Source organism: Acomys russatus, chromosome 17 (assembly GCF_903995435.1).
Source record: "Acomys russatus chromosome 17, mAcoRus1.1, whole genome shotgun sequence".
Lineage (NCBI taxonomy): Eukaryota > Metazoa > Chordata > Mammalia > Rodentia > Muridae > Acomys > Acomys russatus.
In genome coordinates this window covers 59,842,030-59,864,186 of record NC_067153.1, presented here as the reverse complement: position 1 = coordinate 59,864,186, position 22,157 = coordinate 59,842,030, and the positions used below count along the sequence as shown (strand labels likewise).

The 22,157-nt window shown below is 51.0% G+C and overlaps 1 protein-coding gene across 2 annotated transcripts in view; it reads left to right on the top strand.

Annotated features, from left to right (window-relative positions):
- Positions 1 to 210: 210 nt before the first annotated feature.
- The window catches only part of Vdr (vitamin D receptor), a 32,056-nt gene continuing 10,109 nt past the window's right edge, over positions 211 to 22,157 (top strand). The window contains exons 1-2 of one of the 2 annotated variants that reach the window (XM_051160293.1): positions 211 to 302; positions 19,965 to 20,040. The gene's annotated coding sequence lies outside the window, so the exon portion shown is untranslated. Of the gene's footprint in view, positions 303 to 11,400; positions 11,557 to 19,964; positions 20,041 to 22,157 lie in introns of those variants that run through there. The other variant, XM_051160294.1, reaches the window with a different exon arrangement.

The following is a 22,157-nucleotide window of genomic DNA, read 5'->3' as shown; positions in this document are numbered from 1 at the left end:
ACCGGACATCAAGAAAGACTGCCCTGCAGAGGGCAGACGCCTGTGCTGCGCTCAGGCTGTGGTCATGGACCCTCTCACAAGGCAAAGTCTCCAAGAAGACAGTGCAGTGGTTGATTCCAAGTCAAGAAAGTTTCTGGGCAGGAGAGGACCGGACCTGGTGGGCGTGGCTAAGGGCAGGGAGGTCCGGAGGCGGGGCCTTTCGGGGGCGGGGCCAGGTGCTGAGCTGTTTCTGCTTGTCAAAAGGCAGCTGCCGAGCCCAAGGCGCCGGGAGCGTCAAGCTGCGTGTCCACCCGCCAGACCAGGTGCGGATCGGGGAGCAGCGGGAAGGGGGTCTTGGGTGAGGGGTTAGACCTGGGGAGGGGACCATCCGGGTCTAGAGGTCTGAGTGCCCAGATGCAAGCACTGGAGTCCAAGTCTCGGGAGCAAAGTTGGCGACTGATATCCGGGTTGTGGTGCCATGAGGCTGGGACTCTGAGAGGGCACCCAGGTCTGAAAAAGCTGAAGTTCGTGAGAGGCTAGCGAGGGGGCAGCCACCTCCGCGATGCTCAGGCAGCCCAGTGCAGGAGTCCTTCGCTAGGACGGTGATCAGCATTGGACAACAAGAAGTGTTTGTTTCCAAGCTTTGGCTTGGAGTGCAGGAGTAAGAAAAGGAGTGATTGGCTGTTGATGGTGCTAAGGTCTCTGGAGGTGGAGTGTGTGTAGCTTGTTTATTACCCTGTAGGGCCCATATATGATCGCCCGTGATAGTGGAATGAAATCTTTTAAACGAAGTTTTCTTGGCTTTCAAAACCGCCGATGCTTTGAGACTAGTGGACAGGATTTCTTTATCAAGAGAGCCTGTCTACAGATATCCAGAGGGACTCAGGGGCTAACATAGGAATTGAGGAAGGGGATTTAAGGAATAGTTTCTGTTTGGAGAGTGAAGGGATTTGAATCCATTGGTGAGTGTTATTTGGAGGGAAAATCTCGGAGGGAACTGCATGTGATCTCCAGACTTGGACAGTGCTCTGGATCTCCAGACAGGGGACCACTGTCTCCACAACCATAGTCACCTGAGGCTGAGTCTGCCTGGTCTGGGGGAAGCCTTGACTCTCTGCACCTAATCTATCCTGACGCTGCTGCTGCTGCTGCTGCTGCTGCTGCTGCAGCTGCAGCCACTGCTTCTCCTCCTCCTCCTCCTCCTCCTCCTCCTCCTCCTCCTCCTCCTCCTCCTTGTGGTGAGTGAGTCAGCCTCCTGTCTGGGCTTAGTAGCAGCCAGAGGGGCCAGAGCCCAGGCAAGCAGTTAGGCAGGCATTTTTTTGAGTGTTGCAGAAGTTCCCTTGGCCAGAATTCAGACATGTCCCAGTGCCCTGAGGAAGGCATCTTCTCTGTGACAACAGGGGAGTGTGTGTGTGTGTGTGTGTGCGCGCGCATGCAGTGGCTGTTTGATGTGCATGGGATGATTCCAGGAGTTGTCCATGGAGAGACAATGGCTTTGTGGTAAATATGTGCCTCTTCCTATTCTTTAGAACTGGAGGGACATCCCAATACTGTGGACTCACCAGCTACCCAGTCCACGTGTACCTTGTCAGCTCCCCATCTCACCTCGGAAGGCAGGCAGGCAGGAGAAATCAGGAGGTTCAAGGGGCAGAAAGTGCTAGGAATGCTTTCTCTAGGCTAAGGGGTAAGCGCAGATTTCTTAGAGTCCCAGATGGGTTGTCTGGACCCAGGATTCTCAGCTCTGCGAGCTAAGGGTATTTTATATTGTGGAGACCATCTTTAGTTCCTCCCGCCGCTGAAGACTAGAGAAGACCGTGTGGATCTTTCTGATCCACTATTTCTTGGTGCTGGCATGCAGCCAGAACAGGAGGCAGCAAGAGTAAAAGCTTCTGTCTGGCTTTGTGTTAGATACTAGGGACCCTCGAGCAGAAATGGGCGACCTGCAGCCCCACATGGTAGCCTTTTTCTAGTGTGTGAAAAAGAACCCACGGAGGCCAACATTGTGACATTGCCTCAGAAAGTAGGAATCCCCACTCAAGTCTCTGGCCGAGACCTACGGCTTTAGGTCTGGCTGCTCCTGAACAGCTGTGACTTGGTTGCCGACCAAGATGGAGGAGGGAGGTGGGAAAGGGGAGAAACGGGGAGTAGGGCAGCCTAGCTGGCCCGTCCCCCGCTCTCCTGCAGACAAAGTCATATTCTGGAGGTCCTGGTGCTTTGGGACACTCTGTTTATTTGTAACATGGTCTCTTGGCCTCCCTTTCCTGTCTATGTCTGGACTGATCTCTTTGAGGGACTTCCTTTGGGAAGCTCTCAAAGATGCCCAGGACCTCCTGCCTTCAGCCCTGATTGCAGGTGTCTAAAGCCTGGGCCTTCAATAGAGGAAGGCTTAGGGTCTGAATGCCTAGACCAAGAAGTTACCCAAGATGGGAGAACATTGTTGTTCAGTTTGCTACCCTCTTGGCTGCTGTTGTCTATGCAGCAGAGAGGCAAGGTGAGGGTGCCTGCACCACATTCTAATTTGTAGTTGGATTAGAAGGCTCAAACTTCCGTGTGTCACCGCTGTGAGTCCACTTGGGATACAGGTAGAGGGAATAAGGACATAGCCAGATATGGTTAAGCGCCTCCTGTGTGTCCCAGCATGATGCCAGCGCCCTCCGAAGGGATGCCAGCAAAGCAGGTCCCAGCAGACTGGGCCTCCGCCTTCAGAGAGAGAGAGAGAGAGAGAGAGAGTTTCAGGAGGAACAACAGCCCTGGGACCAGCTCACTGCTGTCCAGTTCGAAGGCTCCTTAGTAGGCTGAAGGCGGCCGGACAGCAGCTCTGAACCACCAGCACGTCAATTTTAACCACACTTCTCTCTGATTAGGCCTTAGCCTTCCTTCAGGTCAGTGATGGATACAGAAACAAGATTGGCCATATGATTTCTTATCCTAGATGTGGTTCTCCTGAGTGAAGGGGGCTTGGTGTGTGGCCATTCCAAGGCACAAACTCAAACCCAAACCAGGGCGAGCTGGATACCTAGTCATGCAAGCCAGGAGAGGCCACACAGAGTGATAAAAGGGCAAGGGGGTTGGGAGAGACTTAGTGCTGAGGTGAGGGTGGGGCAGCATAGTCCTGAGGGCAGCCCCAACACCCCAGCTGCTCTCTGGCCTAGCCAGCTGGTTCCAGTCCCTTCCTTAAGGGTAGACTTGCTCCTGGCCACCTTGCCCCAAGACCCAGACCAACACTGAAATAATTTCCTCTTGCCCTTCACTTGTGACTGGCCTTGCCTCTGGCCACCCCTACTTCAGAAAGGGACAGGAAGACCTGCCACCTCCTCTTCAGCTCCTCAGGGGAAATGGGATTGAGTTAGCCAAGACTTAGCCTCGTACTTCCTCGTCCCCGGTTCCTAGAGCTTCTTCATGTGTCCTTCCAGCTTCCCAGACCTCTGGGGACTCTCACATACCACAAAGGAGTCCCACAGCCCGGAAGGGAAGGGTGTTCAAATCTTGTCCATGTAGATAAAGGGCACGGGTCACTTGCAGTGAAGATCCAGGAAAATGACAACTAAGACAGGAAGCAATGTTGGGGGGGTGGGGAGTTACTGGGCATGGAACTGATGTCCTTGGACACTAGCATGTGAGTTTTCTGTCTCTGTTGGAGAAATGGTCCAGGGTGGAGACAGCCACTTCTTACTCAACCTAAGCTATAGGCGTTGATGTCAGCCACGGCATCCTGTGGTAGTGACATGTGGAAGAGAAACTGCCCTCCCTTCTGAGTCCTGGGCCTTGTGGTCCAGATACTTGGGGCAGCCTCTCTGGAGAGTCCCCACAGGCCAAGTGTGTGAGTGATTAGGGCGTGGGACACAGAAGAGTGGAGCCTCCATGACTGTGTAGTGACTGTCTGCTCTGGCAAGCAGGAAGTCATTCTTTCTCATCACCACAAATGAAAAGAACAAGTAGGACCTCTTGGGAAATCCCACCTGCTTGTACAGAGCGGGGAGGTGGTGCTGGCTGGGGGAAGGCAGGGTAGCTCCTGGGCAAATGGCAGCGGCTAGAGGCAGAAGCCGAGGGAGCTGTGAGATCTGAGTGTGTGCCACGCTTCTGCGAACCTGCCATGCAGGTCTCATGCCGAAGACTAGACTGAGCAGGGTTCCCAGGACCACATGCCACACAAAGTCCTCATTCTGCTTAGGGGAGAGTCCTGGTCGTTAGCGGGGTGTAGGCAGCCGTACCAGCGGGAAAGAGGAGTTTGGGCAGAATCCAGCACCAGTTCCTAGGAAGCTACTGCCTCTCATTGGCCTTTCGATGTCAAGCTTTGAGGTGTTCTCTGTGGTGTGACATTCCAGGCACTGTGGAACAGCCTTTGCTGGTGACAGGTCTGGTGTGTGCCACCTGCTGGCCCCGCAGTCATAACTCTAGGAACAGTGACTTGCCGAGCACTGGGTGCTGTTCTGTGTAGTTAACAAGCACAGCCCTCACTCTGTTAAGAAAGGGCTCCTGTACCCACCCTATAAATGGGAAGACTGAGGCTCCCTGGGATGGCAACACGAGATGGAGACTCAGGGCTGAGACTGTAAGATGCTGTGACCACACAAGTGACCCGCCACCCGCCAACCCCCAGGAACTCTACACCGCTGATGTTCCCAGGGCAGTCGCAGACACTTAGTGCCGTGGCTCTCATGTTATGGGCTCATAATAAATGCTTGTGAACTGTAGAGTTAGATTTACTAACCAGTTTGAACAAGCTGACCCGAGAGAGTAAGTTCCCTTCGGCCAAAGGTTGCTATGGGATGATAGTGTCTCAAAAAGCTCCTTCAGACCTCTGTGCCTCTGTTGTGGTCTTAGATTCACACTCCATTTCAGAGGCATCAAAGAACCTGAGCAACACAGAGTCATCGTGCAGAAGTTGCTCAGAACTAAGCAAGACTTGAATGGCCTGTGGTGGGGTGGGGGGGAGGGTGGGGATATGGGTGGGGAGCAACTAAGAAATCCTCTTTCATTTTCAAACTAACCAGAGGCCATTGTCCCCGCCAGCCCATCCGAGGTCCTCTCCCTCCCTCATCTACCCCTATCCTGCTCCGACTGTCCCTTCCAGGCTCTCTTACCTGGAGAAATGCCTCCAGCCCGGTCTGGTGGCCTCCAGTCAGGCCATATGCTGAACCCTGGATCCTTTCATTTGCATGCTTCCTCTTGGTACTAACACTCTCCGGTCCTCTAGCAGGCAGCAGAGGCTGTGGGGTTGCCTAGCAGCTGGGAAGAGGAGGGGAAATGGAGTCAGGGTTTCTGGGTTTGTCACCTTCTAGTTGGTGACCTTGGGCAAAGTTCTTAATCCCTCTAAATTCCCATTTCCTTATCTGTAAACTGGGGGTGATAGCAACTCTGCGCTGCGGAACTGTTGAGGACTAGCTGACGAAAGCCAGATAAATACCACACAGTAGCTCCTTGAAAGGCTCACACAGTCATTTGGTGATCGTGGGCTAAGATACCAGGAATTTAACAGCAAAAGAAAGATCATCATGACTGTTTCTAAATTGATAGCACATGGGAGAGAGGCGGGCGGGGACTTGGCAGTCAAAAATGTAAAAAAGTAATTTTAAAAAGCCAAATTGATAGTACAGAAACCCATTATGAAGGGTCTGTAGGAACTCAATGCAGATTTGGTAAACTGAGTTTTCATTCTGCCACGCGTTAGACGGGGATCCTGGGTGCATTGCTGAGCTTCTGTTGACTCTGGCTCTTCCATTGTTCTCTTGGCTTTGTTGTTGTTGTTGTTGTTGTTGTTTTTAATTGAGGAATAATATATCAAAGAAGAGTATGCTTACAGAGGTTACACAACTATACTGAGCACCCAAGTGAGGGGTAGAGTATTTACAGTAATTAATTAAAGTTTTTATATGTGTGTCTGGGTTGACCAGAAGGCTCAGTGGATAAAGATGCTAGCTGCCAGGACTGACAAGGTGAGTTCAGTTCCCAGAATCCACATGGTGGAAGGGCAGAATTGATTCCCACAGGTTGTCCTCTGACCTCCACACCCATGCGGTGGTGCACGCACAATAAACAAACAAGTAAACAAATGTAAAAACATTTTAATGTGTGCCGGTGTGTGTGTGTGTGTGTGTGTGTGTGTGTGTGTGTGTGTGTGTGTAGGCAGGCATGTTGGCCAGGAGACAATCTTGGGAACACTGCCCACCTCTCATTGGCCTGGAGCGCATCAGTTAGGCTAGAGTGGCAGTGAGCCTCGGGGATCTGCCTATCTGCACCTCCCAGTTTGGGATTACAACTCCCCGCCACTCAGAGATCAAATTGAGGTCCTCCTGCTTTGGGGGGCAATCGCTTTACCAACTGTGGCTTCTCTCCAGACCACACAGTGTCTTAAGCCCCTCTCATCCCTCGCCCCATCCTCCAGTGCAAGGTAAATTTGGGTTCTTTAACCCTCACTTTTCTTTATAAACTCCCTTTTAAGTGTGATTTCGAGGCAGTGTATGGTGCTGGGTTACATGCTCTGAGGTCACATGCCTTTTCACTGGAGCTATTTTCTGAGGCCCTTCCACACTGACACGCATTAGTTAATGCTGTGACCAAGTATTCCACTGTGAAAATGCCCCATGTTGTGTGCCCTCCCTCTTGTGGGCGGTCATCTGGGTTGTTTCCCCATTTAGGACTATATGAAATGATAATATGCTTGCCTCCCAGTTTATCCAGGAGCGACACTGCTGGTTCACAGAGAATCCCATGTTTGGTGTTTGATACTTAAAAAGAAAAACAAAACCAACTCAAAATTCTCCTGTTGGCTGTGAATGGAAGGTCCCATTCTTCCACATGGTTTTTAACACTCACTATCGACTCCATCTCTAAAATTACAGAATTGTTCTAGACAAGTGTATGCGGCCACTCTTAGCTACCATGGTGTTGTCCTGGCCCAGGGACCTGGTTTCTGGCTGGTGGGTGTGCTTGCCTGAGGCTCTGTGGGTGGCTGAACCTAGCATTCTGAGACCTCTGTGCCTGACCTCTGGGTAAGACTGGAGTCTTATCTTTCTGGTCTCCCACCAACAGTGGACAAGGGATTCCAAGTGTACATGCTTGCCAAATCATCACAGCGCTCCAGTTCACCCGCGAGCCTACTGTTAGCAGCAAGCATATGCTAGACGCTCACTGAGCTACACTTTGGGCAAATGGTTTGGGAGAAGTACACATTTTCCTTGGATGTAAGGTTTTAGAAAAGGATACAACATGTGTGACCATATGCCTTAGCTAATCACAGCCCTGGGGCTGGACTATTATGGGCTTCCTATCGGCCTTCTAGGATACCTCTGGCTCCAGGCAAGATAGATTCTTCATTGGTCAACAGAGTCTGACCTTATTTCTTTGGCTCTGTGACGTGTCTTCCTAGGAAACAGGAAGTAGCTGGAGGGCTGAGATGGGCACAGAGAAGTTGCCGTGGCAAAAGGAGCCAAATGCTTTCAGTGTCAAACAGCCTGCCTGGGGTAGCTGGGGGGGGCGGGGGGAGGAGTTATTTAACTGCCCAGTAGCCTGGTAGACACATAAATGGTCAACTGCCCACCTAACCACCCCATCCACCCACCCGACTAAAGAATGTGGCTGGCTGGCCAGTTGCACAGGCCACCCTAGCTGTCAGTCAGCTCTATAATTACCCCAGCCAGTCTGTGCCTGTCAGCTTCCAGGGCAGACAAACACCTTTCTGCTCTGAGCCTCACTCACCTTGGCTGTGAGATCCAAGACAGGCTTAACAGCCAGGCCCTGCCTAGCTTCCCCCCTATGCTGCCCACACCCCCACCTCCACTCGGAGTCTCTCTCTACAGCAACCTTTGACCCTTATGAGGTTGCCGTATTATAAAAGAGCCAAAAGTCATAGTAAACAAAGGTTAATAAGACTTTAACATCTTCTGGGAACTGTATCAAATGTTTCCTGTACATCTTCTCCCGTATGCCTCTCCCTGGTTTATGAAAAGGAAATGGAGACTCAAAGGGATTAAGAGGTTGGCTTTCCTGCCCAAAGTCGTTAAGTTACTGTGAAAGAACCAGTACTTCAGTGATGGCCTTTCTAAAGCCAAGAGGTGCCCTCTTCACACGGTGGCTCTCTTCTGTAGTGGAGGCCACTCAGCTCAGTGCTCCCTGCTCTTGTTCTGAGGGTAGGAAACGAGATGTCCAGTGGGGCCTGCCTGGCCAGGGTGATCAGGGCAGCTTTGAGCTGGCCAGGAGGTGCTGGAAAACACCTTCGGGGCAGAGTTCTTTGTTCCAAATGGCTCTGAATTTCCGGCCTTGTGCCAGAGATGGGAAGTTACCTCTGCCCAGCCTATTTGGCAAGCACATGCATATCTTAGGTGCCATGATGTTAAGAAGTAGGGGGAGGGGCTGCCTCCGGTAAAATTCCATCTTAATGAACTCCATTTGAGATCTGACGCCTCTGTTACAGTCTTATGTGCCTCCTGGGAAACTCGGGGGGGGGGGGAGGTGGTGAAGGGAAGGAGATAAGTTAGGTGGCTCCCAATGAGGCCCCCCAGATGTTCTGATTCTGGGAAGAGAGAGAGAGTCAAACCCATAGCAGAACCCGCTTAAATACCAAATGCCTGAAAAGTTGAGGGTAGGCCTAGGTAAGGAGACCCTGGACCTGACAGTGCTGTGACTGTGTGTTCAGTTGCCCACCTATCCCCACTCTACTGTGAGCCCCAAGAACAGAGTCCTATCACAGAAAGGTCCTGGCTCAACACAGAACCCTAACCTACCACAGGGTCATTCAGAGAATGCTCATCGGATACAAACACCTTTGTGTGTAGTTAGATTGAATGTGCTGAGGTCAAAAGGGCCCGTGAAGGGTAGTTGGTAGCACAGTTAAATTATTTTGAAAAGCTGGGCTGAAGTTTGGGCGGACCCTCCCCAGTGGTTACACCAATTGGGCACAGTCACCTGCACCAGAATTGACTGAGCAGGTGCTGCGTGCCAGACATGGAACTGAGCAGCTGGCACGAATTACCCTGTGGACTCCTCATAGGCTTAGGAGGTGCATACTGTTGTTTCTCTCACTTCCCAGATAAGGAGACGGAAGCTGAGAGTGCAGGCGATTGTGAGTGCAGTGAGTGCAAGGCAGGAACCAAGGATTGAGCCCAGCCAGGGTGGCTGGCTCCAGAGCCTCTCTTCCAGCTGTGTCTCTCTGGCCACAGGGCTCTGCTGTCTCTGTGGGCTGGTGCAGCGGCTAAGGCCAGGGAGGAAAGCTGGAGGGCTGAGATAGGATGGGCTGAAGGGCTTCCTGCAGACAGGACCCACTTTCGGCCAGCAAGGACACTGCTGGAGCTACAGCCCAGTGTGGCCTAGTGATCCAATTATGTTTTTATAGCAAGCTAGACATGTAGTGTGTGTGTGTGTGTGTGTATGTGTGTGTGTGTGTGTAAGAAGTGAAATCCATCCACCATTCCCTCTCCCTGTCCCTCTCTTTCTCTCTAATACAAGCAGAAGATGGAGTTGCACGTGTGCATGTGTATAGGTCAGTGGTCAATCTCAGGTGCCTTCCTCTGTTGCTCCTACACCTTTTTTGCTGAGCCATCATCTCTTACTGACCCTGCTCAGCACTAGAATTACAGGCTCAGCACCCACCATGTTGGCTTTTACATGAGTACTGAGTATCCAAACGCCGGTCCTTAGGCAATCAAGCACTTCGTAGCAGGTGAAACCTCTCTTTTTAAAATACTGGTAATGATTGGGGGTGGGGGTGGGGCGGTATTCGAGACAGGGTTTCTCTGTGAAGCTTTGGCTGTCCTAGAACTGTGTATCCCTGGCTGTCGTTCTGTAGACCAGGCTGGCCTCAAACTCACAGAGATCCACCTTCTCCTGGGATTAAAGGCATGGGCCACCACCGCCGCCCAGCTAATAATGTAGCTTTAAAGCTTGCGATCTCTGTTGGTAATGGGGGCGGGCAACAGAGCGCCTGGCCTCCTGAGACCCTCAGGGGTCTATGGTACCCTCTTCTCGCTGGAGAAGTAAAGGATAGAACCCCATCTGTGGTGAGTGATCAAGAGAGAGATCCTCCATCCCTCCATTCCTCCATTTCCCCCTCCCTCTCTTTCAACCTCCCATCTCAGTCACACACACACACACACACACACACACACACACACACACACACGCACTATGAGCGTTAGAAGGAAAGTCATTAAGAGGATTTTCTTAAGCTAACAAGGCTAGGGCTGTGGTTCAGTTGGTAGCATGCACAAAGCCCTGGGTTTGATTCCCCATCATGGCATTAAACTGGGTTTGGTGGCGCATAACTGGGTTTGGTAGTCCCAATACTTGGGAAAGGAAAGCAAGGGGATCAGAAGTTCAAGGTCATCCTTGGCTATGTAGGGACTTTGAAGCCAGACTGGACTATCTAAGACACGGTCTCAAACAAACAAGCAAAACAAGCAAGCAGACAAAGCCACAAGGAGCTAATAGTTAAAGAAAGGATCAGTAGGCAAAACAAAAAAGCCTCAGTGTGCCAACAATGGAGCCCTGTTATGATACACAGCAAACACCCTCTGTGCCTGTGTGTGGGCCTGGGAATCGAACCTGGGCCCCGGTGGTCTAACACTGAGCTACACTCCCAACCCCTGCTCTGCACTTGGTTCTCCCAGGCTGGGCTTGGTGCTCCTAGGTGCTTGCATAGATCCAAGCGTGTGCCTCAAATCCTTAAATGTGGCCAGGCATGGTGGCGCACACCTGTAATCCTAGCACTTGGGAGGCAGAGGCAGGTGGATCGCTGTGAGTTGGAGGCCAGCCTAGTCTACCAGTGAGTCCAGGACAGCCAAGGCTACACAGAGAAACCCTGTCTTGAAAAACAAACCAAACCAAAAAAAAAATTTTTTTAAATCCTTAAATATGTCTTTCTTAGCTTCTCCCCTCTTCCTGAATTGACTCCTCCTGTTCATGGCAGTAAAACAACAGTAACACTTCTATGGAGTGTGACAATTTTTATGACACATTCGGAAATGTTTTATCTCAGCTGGTTCGATGGGTTTGTGAGATTTGTATGGTTTACTTAAGTCTCGATGAAAGAGCAGGGCGTTTCCCTTCTTCCCATTCAGAAGAGAGCAAGAGCAATACATAGATAGAGACTAACCTCCCACGAGGCCGCCTGCCTGCCTGCCTGACCCTCACTTCCCACCTGGGGTCCACAGGTGGCAGCAGGTGGTGACAGACGTTGTGACTAAGTACTATTGATTCGGAGCTGCTGCCTCTCTTCAAAGCCTGGCTCCAGGGGGAGTAGGCAGTGGGCATGTGGGAAGAACCTAAGAGGACGGTGGCCCACAGCCAGCTTCCACCCCTCACTGCCAGTCACCCCGAGCTAGTATTCCAAAAGCTGGGCAAAAAATAGCTCACTCAAGAGAATTATTTTTGTCTCTGTTAAACTTCAATCCAGAGCCCAGCTACAGAGCTGTTTTCCAGGTCAGGAGGAGTGCTGGTAAAAGAAGGGAAGCAGAGGGCGGAGGGGCCACCACCTCTCCTCCCAGGGACAGGAAGGGCCATGGCCACCAGCCTCGCCTAGAAAGCTGCATACTGGCTGCTTAGCTGGCAGCGGCTCCAGCTGACATGGTGAAGCCAGCGCGGGTAGGGAAGACAGTGATGAGTGAGCACCAGGACCGTGCTCTGCCCCCTTCCTCTGCCAAGCCTGGCTCTAAGTGACAGCACGCTGTCCCACCGTGGAAAGCCTTTTATGGAGCCAGGCTCAGAGCTGCCTTCTCATACCCCTTTCTCCATGGTGTCTGCTTCTGCTGGTGAATTGGAAGACAGGGGAGTTCCACATCATACAGGGGACCCAGGGCTCAGGGAGAAAGCTGGCCACGAGGCACCCTTTGCTTAGGCCCCTGCTTATGGGCAGCAGGTTGCTGACTACCAGGAAGAGAGAAAAGTCTGTTCCTCCAGAGACCCAGGGGCTAACTCCTCCTCTGTCCTGAGGCAGCATTTATTAAAAGCTGTACTTTGAGTTAAATCTGTTCCATCTTCCTCTGCCGGAGGTGCCAAAGAAGACCGAAGAAGACGGTGCTAGCCAGTGCGCAGGAGCTGGACACGGGGAGCAATGGCTTGGAGAAGACCCCTCCAACCATGTTTGGTCTGATACATTGAATCCAAGCATTCTTTTCCACTGGTGCTTTGAGGGTAAGGTGAGTCCACTGTATGGACCACCAGTGAGTTTGGACCTCTGGTCTCAATATGGCTTGGCACAGGCCTAAAGACAGGGCTCGCCACCCCTGCTGCCGGTGAGTGTAAGCTGTTTGTGAGCGCTGTATGTTTTCACACCCAACCTCCTTCTTTAAAGTGATTCCTGGCAACAGGGAAGTGACTTACTGGCCAAGAAGGCAGGGTAAGCTGAGTGGCCTGGCAAAGACAGATTTGGAGATCTGGAAACTGGGTGGTATCTGCTCTCCCTGTGCCCAGCAGCCATATCTTGCCACCCTTTGCCAACTCTGGACAACTTGATGAATGGACGAAGGATTGACTGATAATGTGAGCACTGCTTTGATCACCAGCTTCAATCCGCCCTTGTTAAACCATTTAATCTTTCGATCTTCTCTCATGACACTTTTTTTTTTTTTTTTTTTGCCCCGAGCTGGGCCGAAATGTTCTAGAACCCCCTCTCTGCCTCACCGTTGGAGCTCAGTGACTAATGGTTCTATGAGAATCTCCCTAGGGCTCTGGCCCCATACCACATACTATAGGGATACAGCCAGAGGCTCCCCTCCGTGTTTTTTTTTTTTTTTTTCCTTTCTTGTGCTTAGCTGAACCATAGCATGGTCACACTGAATCAAGGGGCCCAGTCTGTCATCCCCTATGGACCGTGAGCTTCAAGAAGGCCAGAGCTACCCTCCAGCTTCTAGGTCGAGCTTTGCCTTGTAGCCAGTGCTTAAGGCTAGGCAGAGGTCACTATCAAAGGTCACTGCAGCTAGGGGGTGATCTCAGCGGTTGAATGTTTGCCTGGTATGGACAAGGCTATAGATAAAGTCCTCCATACAGACATCAAGTAATAGAAGCCAAAACCATTATCTACCACTGCAAGACTGAGAATAGATGCTGTTGCCTGCCTTGCCTTCTAATGGTCCCCCACAGGGGTCTACACAGAAGGCTGACAAAAGCCAGAGCAAATCAAAGGTCTGGGTAACTTCTCTAGGGAGCCATCACTTTAGTCAAAACTGGGGAGCAGTGGGTGTTTCTTGGTGTGACTGCTGGTGCCCTCGAAGGCTGAGGTCCTCCCACTTGGCCTAGGCCTTCCTGAGCTTCATGGACACATGGGGACATGACATCTCTCCTCACTAAGGACCCAGCAAATAGAAAGGACACTTATGGTAAGTTGGTCCCTCATGGAACTGGACCTCGCCAAGTCTGCTTATCTCGGGGAAGCCCAGAACTCTTCGCTGAGTCCAATGCAGGCCTCAGAACCTGTCTCACCTAAGACGAATGAGAAAGTCCATGAAGGTCCCACTATAGGACCTTCCAGGAGCTGAGGCAGCCGGGGTTTCAGGGTCTACATCTCTCACTGTCACCTCCCAGCTCCAGCTCCCTCCCCCACCACGCCTGCCTTTCCCTGTATTCCTATATAAGACGGTGGCAAGAGTAGGGTGAAGGCTGCCTGTGTCCTGAGAACAGACAGAGGGCCAAATAGGAAATTGCCATTAATTCAGCCCCTCTAAAGTGAGGACAGTGTCATGGAAGGGGACAGGTGTATAGATAATAGGTTTGAGTTAGTAATGAGTGGCAACTGGGAACCCACAAACTTTATCTTCCTCCTGGAGAAGAGTAGATATGTAGGCCAGTTTCTTTGCTTATTTGGAGATGACCTGTTTCCCTCCACTGTGAGCATCCAGTGTTTTGCAAGCCATGGCGGACTGGCTGGACTGACTAGTTATTTTTGCAGTCCAGCAAATGTGTGACTTCCTCAGCAATACCTGGGAAAATAACCTGGGATGGTGATCTTAGGATGGAGCGCCAACTTCCTGCCCTCCCCAGACTCTGGCTAGAACCTGCAGCTCTTATTCTTTCGAACACAATTCTGTGATGATGGCTTCTCGGGGATCCCTTTTGTTCATCCCAGCAGCCCCAGCATTCAAGTACTGCCCTGTCACTATTTGTGGGTGAGAAACTCGAGAAGGACACTGAGGGACAGTCATCGGGTAGGGAAGTGTCCAGTGGCCAGCGGTCCAGGGCAGATGTAAACAAGAGAGCTAATGCTGAGGACCACCAGTGCCTTAGAGCTCACGTGACCTGGACTGTTGCCCTGTCATCTGACACAAAGAGAATCTGGGCAAAAACAGAAATGGTATTGGGCTCAGGAGAAAAATAAGAAAAAGATACCTGACCAGGGTCAACTAGGGCAGGGAGGGCATGACTCCTAGCAGTCTTGGTGAGCCCAGGTGGACCAGCCTCCAGGAGGACTGCAGGTAACCCAGCATCAGCCGATTCAACCTGGAACAAGGTACACAGAGCGCCCAAGCTAGGCATGGGAATGTTTTCTTCTTGTCGGTTTTGGTTTTGGTTTTGGTTTTGGTTTTGGTTTTGGTTTTGGTTTTGGTTTTGGTTTTGGTGTTTTGAGACAGGGTTTCTCTGTGTAGCCCTGGCTGTCCCGGAACTCACTCTGTAGACCAGGCTGGCCTCCAATTCACAGAGATCCCTCTACCTCTGCCTCCCAAGTGCTGCAGAGCCACCCACCACCCCACCAGGGGAATCTCTTAAAAGAAACATTTTGTCTGCTGTCCCAGGGAGGTTTCAAAAAACAAAGCCCCATTTAGCTCACAGCTTCGCCAACAAAAGCAGGGTTGAAAACTCACAGAAGTCTGGGTTTCCCTATGTTCTTGGGTTTCCCCGATTTTTAATTTCTTCAAAAACAAACAAATAAACAAACAAACAAACCTTTGTCCCACCAACTTTTTTTGTTTGTTTGTTTGTTGTCCCCCAACTTTTACCTGTACCCAATACCCCCTCCTGATATCCTAGGAAGGCCCACTCGGGGGTAAGATCAGGCCAGTTGTACGCCCACTTCCATCCAAATGACTTCTAGCTATATTGACTCCCTGCCTACGGGCTGTGAAGGCTGAAGCCAAAAGACAGGGCTGCAGAGGCAGCAGTGTGTAAGTGCACCTCATCCATCCTTCTATTTCTCCCTGTTTGTTTTAGAGTGGGATTGACACTAAGTGGTCACAACATCGTTATCAGGGTCCTTACAGGGGCCTTTCCCACAAGCACCTTCAAAAAGTGAAACCCTCCTCTGGCTCCTTTCCCTGCTCAGGTAGACAAGTAGATGTCTTAGGACTTGGGCAGGGTGGTAGTGAGGGAGTACACTTTCTTGTTCTGCAGCTTTAGGTAAGCCCCTTTCCTTCTGAGGGCCTCAGTTTCCCCAGATGTCAAGCCCGAGAGCCTGGCTTTGTGTCTTGTGGTAGGGCTAGCTCCCTCCCTGTGTGCTCCACCAGCCACTGGGGCTGCTCAAGCTTTCCAGTGGTGATGAAGCCGGAGGCCTGTTAGCTGGAGAGCAGCAATCAGCCCAGAAATCTTGTTGACAAAGCTGAGGGCAGAGTTTCCACTGGAAAAAAAAAAAATCAGCTTGCAGGAATAACTGTTGCTGATAAGTGAAAATCCACCTAAGCGAGCCATGTGCCTCCTTCGCTGTCACCCAGGGCCTCCCAACTCTGAATCTTGCTCAGCTCTAACAGTCTACCTGTTCACCCAAAGGTGTGGGACCATCAGCCAAGGGATTCCTGGAAAACAGGGATTTGTAGCCCGTTCTTTTTTTTACCTGGCTCTCTAACCCTTGATGCTATGGGCATAGCTTCTCAGAGATATATATCCTCAAAATGGCAGATTAAGAATCACCTCAAAGGCAAACTTCCTGTCAACTGCTCAGGGCATCAGCCACTGAATTTACTATTATTCAGTTACTGGTGGGGTATGTTTGGTAAGCATAGTAAATGCACTTAGTGCTGGGTGCTGAGGACAGGGGCAGCAGGCAGTCCTGGTTAGAGCACGGGTGGCCACATGCAGGCTCCCACCGGCCCTTTCCTCCCTTGGGAAGGCTGTGGAGGCCGACACAGCCTGCATTTGCCCTCTTTCTTCCTGCCCCTCTACAAATCAAGAGCATACCTGGGATGGATAAAATTTAAATGCATCCGAATTTCCTACCTCTCATCCCCACCCCGCTACCCCATTTACACAGTAACATTGTAGGCCTTTTTATTTTATGACAATTTGCTCCCTGATGGCAGAAAAAGTCTCTCAAGGCATGAGGCCCCCTTTCTAATTGCACAGTGATCCCACATGGTGGCCCTCCCAAGCCCTCTGCCAAAAGCCCCGGGAGTTGGCCCAACACAGCAGGCAGAAGCTATGCGGCTTCTGCGAGTAATGAACTGTCTAAAAAGGATCCGGCCAAAGAGAGCGGATTGACACGAGAGATGGCTCTTTTTCGGGAAAACTGACAGGAATATTCTAGAAAGGAACTAAGATGGTTGGGTCAGATCATAGTAGCTTACCTTTCAAGGCTAAGGTTTTTCTGGCCTGACTGATATCTATTGGAATCACTTTGGGGACGGCAGCAGCCTGCACAAGGGATAGTCCTCAGCATTTCTCGCCCTTCTAAAAATCTATGTGGAGGGAGGCAAGAGGCAATTTAGACGCCATCTGCTTGTACAGTACCTTTCTACCCCCCCCCCCTCCTTTTCACTCTCATACCGCGCCCTCCCGTCTGCCCCAGCTGCTTCTGGGAGATAATGCTGAGATGGTTCTGCACAAAGAACGTTGAGTGCAGAGCAAGAAAGGGGCAGAAAGAGGAACGCGTGTCGCCGTGCCTGGCCCTGATGTCACTATGCTAAAATGAAGAGACGAGTGAAAAGTTAGAAGGATCAAACAGAGCTTATCCTGGGCACAGAAAGATGGTTTCAAAAAGCACAAAGTGGGCGTGTGTGTGTGTGCAGGTCCATGTGCAGAGTTTTGGGCAGGCACGTAAGTCTGCTTTCCCTCAGAGGAGCCCACTGCGTGGTTCATGCTGTGGGTGTATATGTCAGGAAGAAGAATGCTCCCCTCCATTGGTTCATGCTGTGGGTGTATATGTCAGGAAGAAGAATGCTCCCCTCCATTGGTTCATGCTGTGGGTGTATATGTCAGGAAGAAGAATGCTCCCCTCCGTGGGGAAATGACTTGGTTTCCCGTTTTGTTCTAGAAAGAGCAGGAGCTCTGAGCCAGTGTCACCCATTAAAAACCCGAGGGAGGGCTGAAGACCCCTCTCCTGGTCACTCATTCTTTTTGGGGGGGTGTGTGTGTCAGGGTCACACTGTCCATAGGGCGCTATGCTCTTCCTGTTCGTTAGCATCTGAAGATGGGTGTGCCACCCAAATATGTTGGGTCTTCTCTGGGGGGTCAGGAGCCAATTTCAGTGACATCCTCACTATGATGGGACTTTCTCAGAGCTGGAGAAGAGGTCAGTGGCCAGCCTTTTTCCACTTCCGGGTCATCCTCACACCTACAGCTCGGCCACCCTCGGGACCTTGAGGACCATCTAGAGTGTGTAGATCAGGGTCCTTACTGCTGGAACATGGCACCTGTGGTCTGACCTGATCAACTGGGGGTGTAGAAGCGGCAGTGGTTGTAACATCGGTGTCTGGCAGGGACTGTGTGATCTCATTTCTTGCTAAGACAAGGTCAGGGCTAGGTCAGGCCAGGAGCAGGTTGCTCTGGGGAGAGCCCCAGCAAACGCAGTAGGAAGTTCTCTGTGCTCAGAATGTGATTGCTGGTGGGTGTGTGGAGATTTACACGAAAGGGGACATGAAGTGTTTTTTTCCACTGGTCCCCATTTTAAGCCTGTGTCTTTGACCCACTTTCCTATCAACTTGCACTTGGACCCAGAAGCTGACTCTAACGCAGTTTCTCCGGAAAGGACCATCGAGTGGTTGATTGGGCAATAGACAACTGTGCGGTAGACAGGATTTCCCAGGTGAGGGGGCTGGCATCAGCAGCATTCTTCCTTTATGACCCGGGGGTTGCTTTCTGTATTGTCTCCCGACTTAGTAGACACAACAGTTGTCCCAGACTTAAGGTTGGGGAAATGGCTGAGGGATTTCCCACTGGGAGTGTGGCAGGGTGAGTGGAGACGCAGCCAAGCTCCAGAGGCAATCAACTACCCTCGGTTTTCCCATCCCTAAGACAGGGATAATGACAGCGCCTGCCTAATGAGGGTGTGGTGAGACTCAACTGAGTGAGTACTGTGAAAGTCCTGGAGCAGAGCCCGGGACAGAGGGATAGGTGTCTGCTCTGATGACTGTCACCGGAATGGGCGGAGCTTGCACAAGGCAGCTAGGGGCCCTGGAAGCAGCCTGCCCTGATTTGCCCTTGCTCGGGATCACCCGCCTAGGCAGTCCCTCAAGATGCTCTGAACTTTGGTCTTGGTATCTGTAAAATAAGGGTTCTTCCAATTCCCCGCCCCCCACCCCACCCTCCACCCCACCCCCCACCCCACCCTCCACCCCACCCCCTCAAAGACCATTGTGAGGATTAAATGAAATGAAATGTGTGTCACTTAGTGGACCTAGAGTATATTAGAGAGTCTCCGGACTTTTTTTTTTTTTAAGTTCAAGGGTCTACCTTGATGGTCTACTTGGATGAACTCTGACCTCTGAAAGCCTTAGGGCTTGAAGACAGGAAAGTAATGGCCCCTTCTTACCCGTTGTTCTCATCCCAGACTTCCTAAGAAGTGGGAAGGAAGCCTGGCAGACCCATGTCAGCAGGGCCATAAGCTATGGCGACCGGGGCAACATCTGTCTGGGAGCGAGTGGCCTGCCTTTCCCCAGCAGGCACACCGCCCCCACTCACAGCTTGCTGTGGGCCAGCCTAGCCCATTGCATGCTGTCGCAGCCCCACCCTGCCTTTCCCTTTTTGTTCCTAAGGAGCTGGTGGTACCCAAGGGGTGGCAAAGGGCTTGGGGACTAGAAATTCTAGGGTTGGGCCCAGGTCTTAGAGGTGCCGTGGGCTGTTCCCTCTCCTACCTCGTCAGGCCAACATGAACGGAGATCTCTGAAGAACAGCAACCACGAGGGCCTGGACCCCTTCACTTGGGGTTTGGCTTAAAGTCTTTCTTTAGGGTCCAGGGTCCAGTGCCCTCATGTCTGTGTGTTTCCACACTCACCTCCTATTGGTATCAGAAAGGATATATTGCATGAGCATAAGTGTGTGAGTCTGTCTGTCTGTCCTGTCTGTCTGTCTGTCTGTCTGTCTGTCTGTCTGTCTGTCTGTCTGTCTTGTGGACAGATGTAGGAAGAGTGAAAATTTTCCAGCCCCACCTTGGTAACCAGTCATGCCACCAAGACCCAGAGCCCAGACCCTGGATTGGTCCTACCTCAAGCTTTGCATGTCTGGAAAAGAGCTAAAAGTGTCAGGAAACATCCTGTTTGAAAGCTGTGTGTTGCTGTATTTTTAACCCCCACAGCAGCACCTACTCCCACTCTCCACAAACAGATTACAGCCACCTGCCTGTGAAGGCACCCAAGAGACCAAGGCCCTGAACTGTCATAGTTCCCAGCCCTCGAAGTCTCCTTTGCAGCCCTGCCTGGGTCACCCTCCGGCACTCAGCCACATCCCAGGCTTTCCTGGGTTCCACACTTCCCAGAGCATGGCCCAAAATCTGGATGTGGGCAGCAAGGTTCCAGGTTTCCCTCAGACAGAAGCGCACAGCTGAGAGGGAGCTTGTCAGGAGGAAGCTGTTTACACCCACCTCGCTCTGGTTGCCACCATCACCTCTGCCCACTGCCTCATAGTGTTTGCTTTCTGTGTTGAGGGACAGCTATTCCAACTTCTGTCCAGTTCCCTGCTCCTCACCCTTGGCAGCAAGAGACCCAATGTCCCCAAAGTCAAAGTCACTTCTTTACTGTTTTTATCTTAGGACCTAATCCACCTAGCAATTCTTGTATGGCGTGTTGGGCTCCTTAAAGGACTGGCTGAAAGATCAAAGATGCTTTAGATAAAACATTTCCCCTTGTTTGTTTCAGAGTTCTTTTGGTCGGACATACTTGTGAGACTTCCCAGGAGAGCATCCTTGGGCTCAACTCACCCCTGCTCCTTCAGGTAGGTGTGTCCTCCATAGCTACAAGCTCCCTAGCCCACCCTCTGTGTTGGAAAGACAAGGAGAAGTCATTGCAAAATAGCAGGCAGAAAGCAGGAATGCTGCCCAGCGTTTGAACATGTGGACCTCCTCTCTGCAGCTGGATTCTGGTGAAGCACCAGCTTTCTAGTTGCACTAACAACCCCAAGCAGAGCTGGGTGTTCTGTTTACCCTCCTGCAACGATGCTGCTCGCTCTGGGTTGCTTGATACCAGATCTAGCCTCTCTGTCCAGCCTAGTGTGATGGCTCCAGCCCCGTACCAGGAGACCTGACATGAAAGCTGTGCCTCTCCTGTGGCAGAACAGCACCATGCCATGCGGTGGCTCTGTGGCTCCAGCCTTTTCAATGAGGTCATGCGATGTTGGACTCATCTTGCTGGACTGAACTAACTGGTATTCTTCCCCATCTCCCATTTGAATTCTCTTTTCCCACCAAACCCACAAGATGCCGGGAACCTGGCTGAGCCCAGCTCTGTAACAACACTGTGATGACTCGATGACTTGGGGTGAAGCCACAAACATCCCAAACATCTTCTCCTGTTACCCCGTAATGATATTGGGCCCTGAGATCCTTGCCCATATCTTAGATACTTGGTATGTTCTAGAAACTCATAGGAGTCACCTTGGACTTAGGAGGATCGTCCCACAGGTGTGTTCAGCCTTTGGACATTGCAACACAGCATTACCAGCCACAAAGTTCATGCCTGAGAGATGCACAATTGAGTTTAAAAAAATATCAAACACACACACACACACACACACACACACACACACCTTATGTTTGAATAAGTTTACAATTTTGTGTTGAGCTATATTTATAGCTATCTTTGGCTACATACGGTGCATGGGCAATAGGCTGGACATATCTGAGTAAAGATAATGTTGCCGGACACAAGTCACTTTTCCCTTTATTTATAATTGTTTTGAGAGGGTAAAGCCACAAGCCTGATGTTCTGAGTTTACTTTTCACACAGTGGAGATAAAGGATCAACCCACACTCTTAAGTCGTCCTCTGACCTCCGCAAGTGTACCTACTGTGGCATGTGTGCTCTGTACTTAACCTCCCCACAGAGACATGCAAAATAAGTAAATGTTCAAAAGAGAGCTTTCAGATATGTATAGATGTACACATAAATCATTGTATTTTAGTAGAAATGAGATAGATACCTGCCACTCAAAGAAAGAATTTTGCTTCTACATAATGCTGTGTGCTCAGTCCCCCAATAGCTTCATCTCTTCAGGGGTTTTCTTTATTGTTTTTTAAATCATAGTATGTATATATGGTGTGTGTGTGTGTGTGTGTGTGTGTGTGTGTGTGTGTGTGTGTGTGTGCTGTATCATAATTCACAAGCCTAAAACCACCTGCAAAGGGGAGATCAGTCATGTCACCCTTGTTGTGTAAAAGTTCCCGGGAGCAGAGACCCAAAGAGAAGCCATCTGTGTGATTTTTTTTTGGGGGGGGGGATGACAATGTCATATCCTTGGTTACCCACTCCCCATCTTTGTCGCAAAGCTCTTTGTGAGATTAAAAACAAGCATTTACACCATACATATTTACCAGTAGTAGTAGCTATTGGAGCAACTCAAAGTTGGGGCTTCTCTAGGCACTGTCACATCCACAATGCGTTAAGGCTGGTGTTGGAAGGGCGGTGCTGGGATGTAGTAAAATCAAACTAGTGAGCTTTGAGGGCCCCAGAACCTACCTTTCTCACCTACTGTAGCTGAGTCTGGGGCAGAAGCACGTGCGCGTCCCCTCACCCCTATCCATCTCAGAAGCACGTGCACATCCTCTCACCTCTATCTGTCTCAGAAGCACATGTGTGCCCCCTCACCCCTATCCATCTCAGAAGCACATGCGCGTCCCCTCACCCCTATCTATCTCAGAAGCACGTGCGTCTCCCCTCACCCCCATCTAAGAAGCACATGTGCACCCCCACATTCCCATCTCTCTGTTCTTTTCCTTCCGACCCAGATGACCCACTTGCCTTGGGTCAATGAGGCCACTCAGATCACACATTGGCCCTGAGAGGGTTTGCAAGATCTGGGAGACTGAGTCCAAGAACATTTTAGGGGGACCTGAG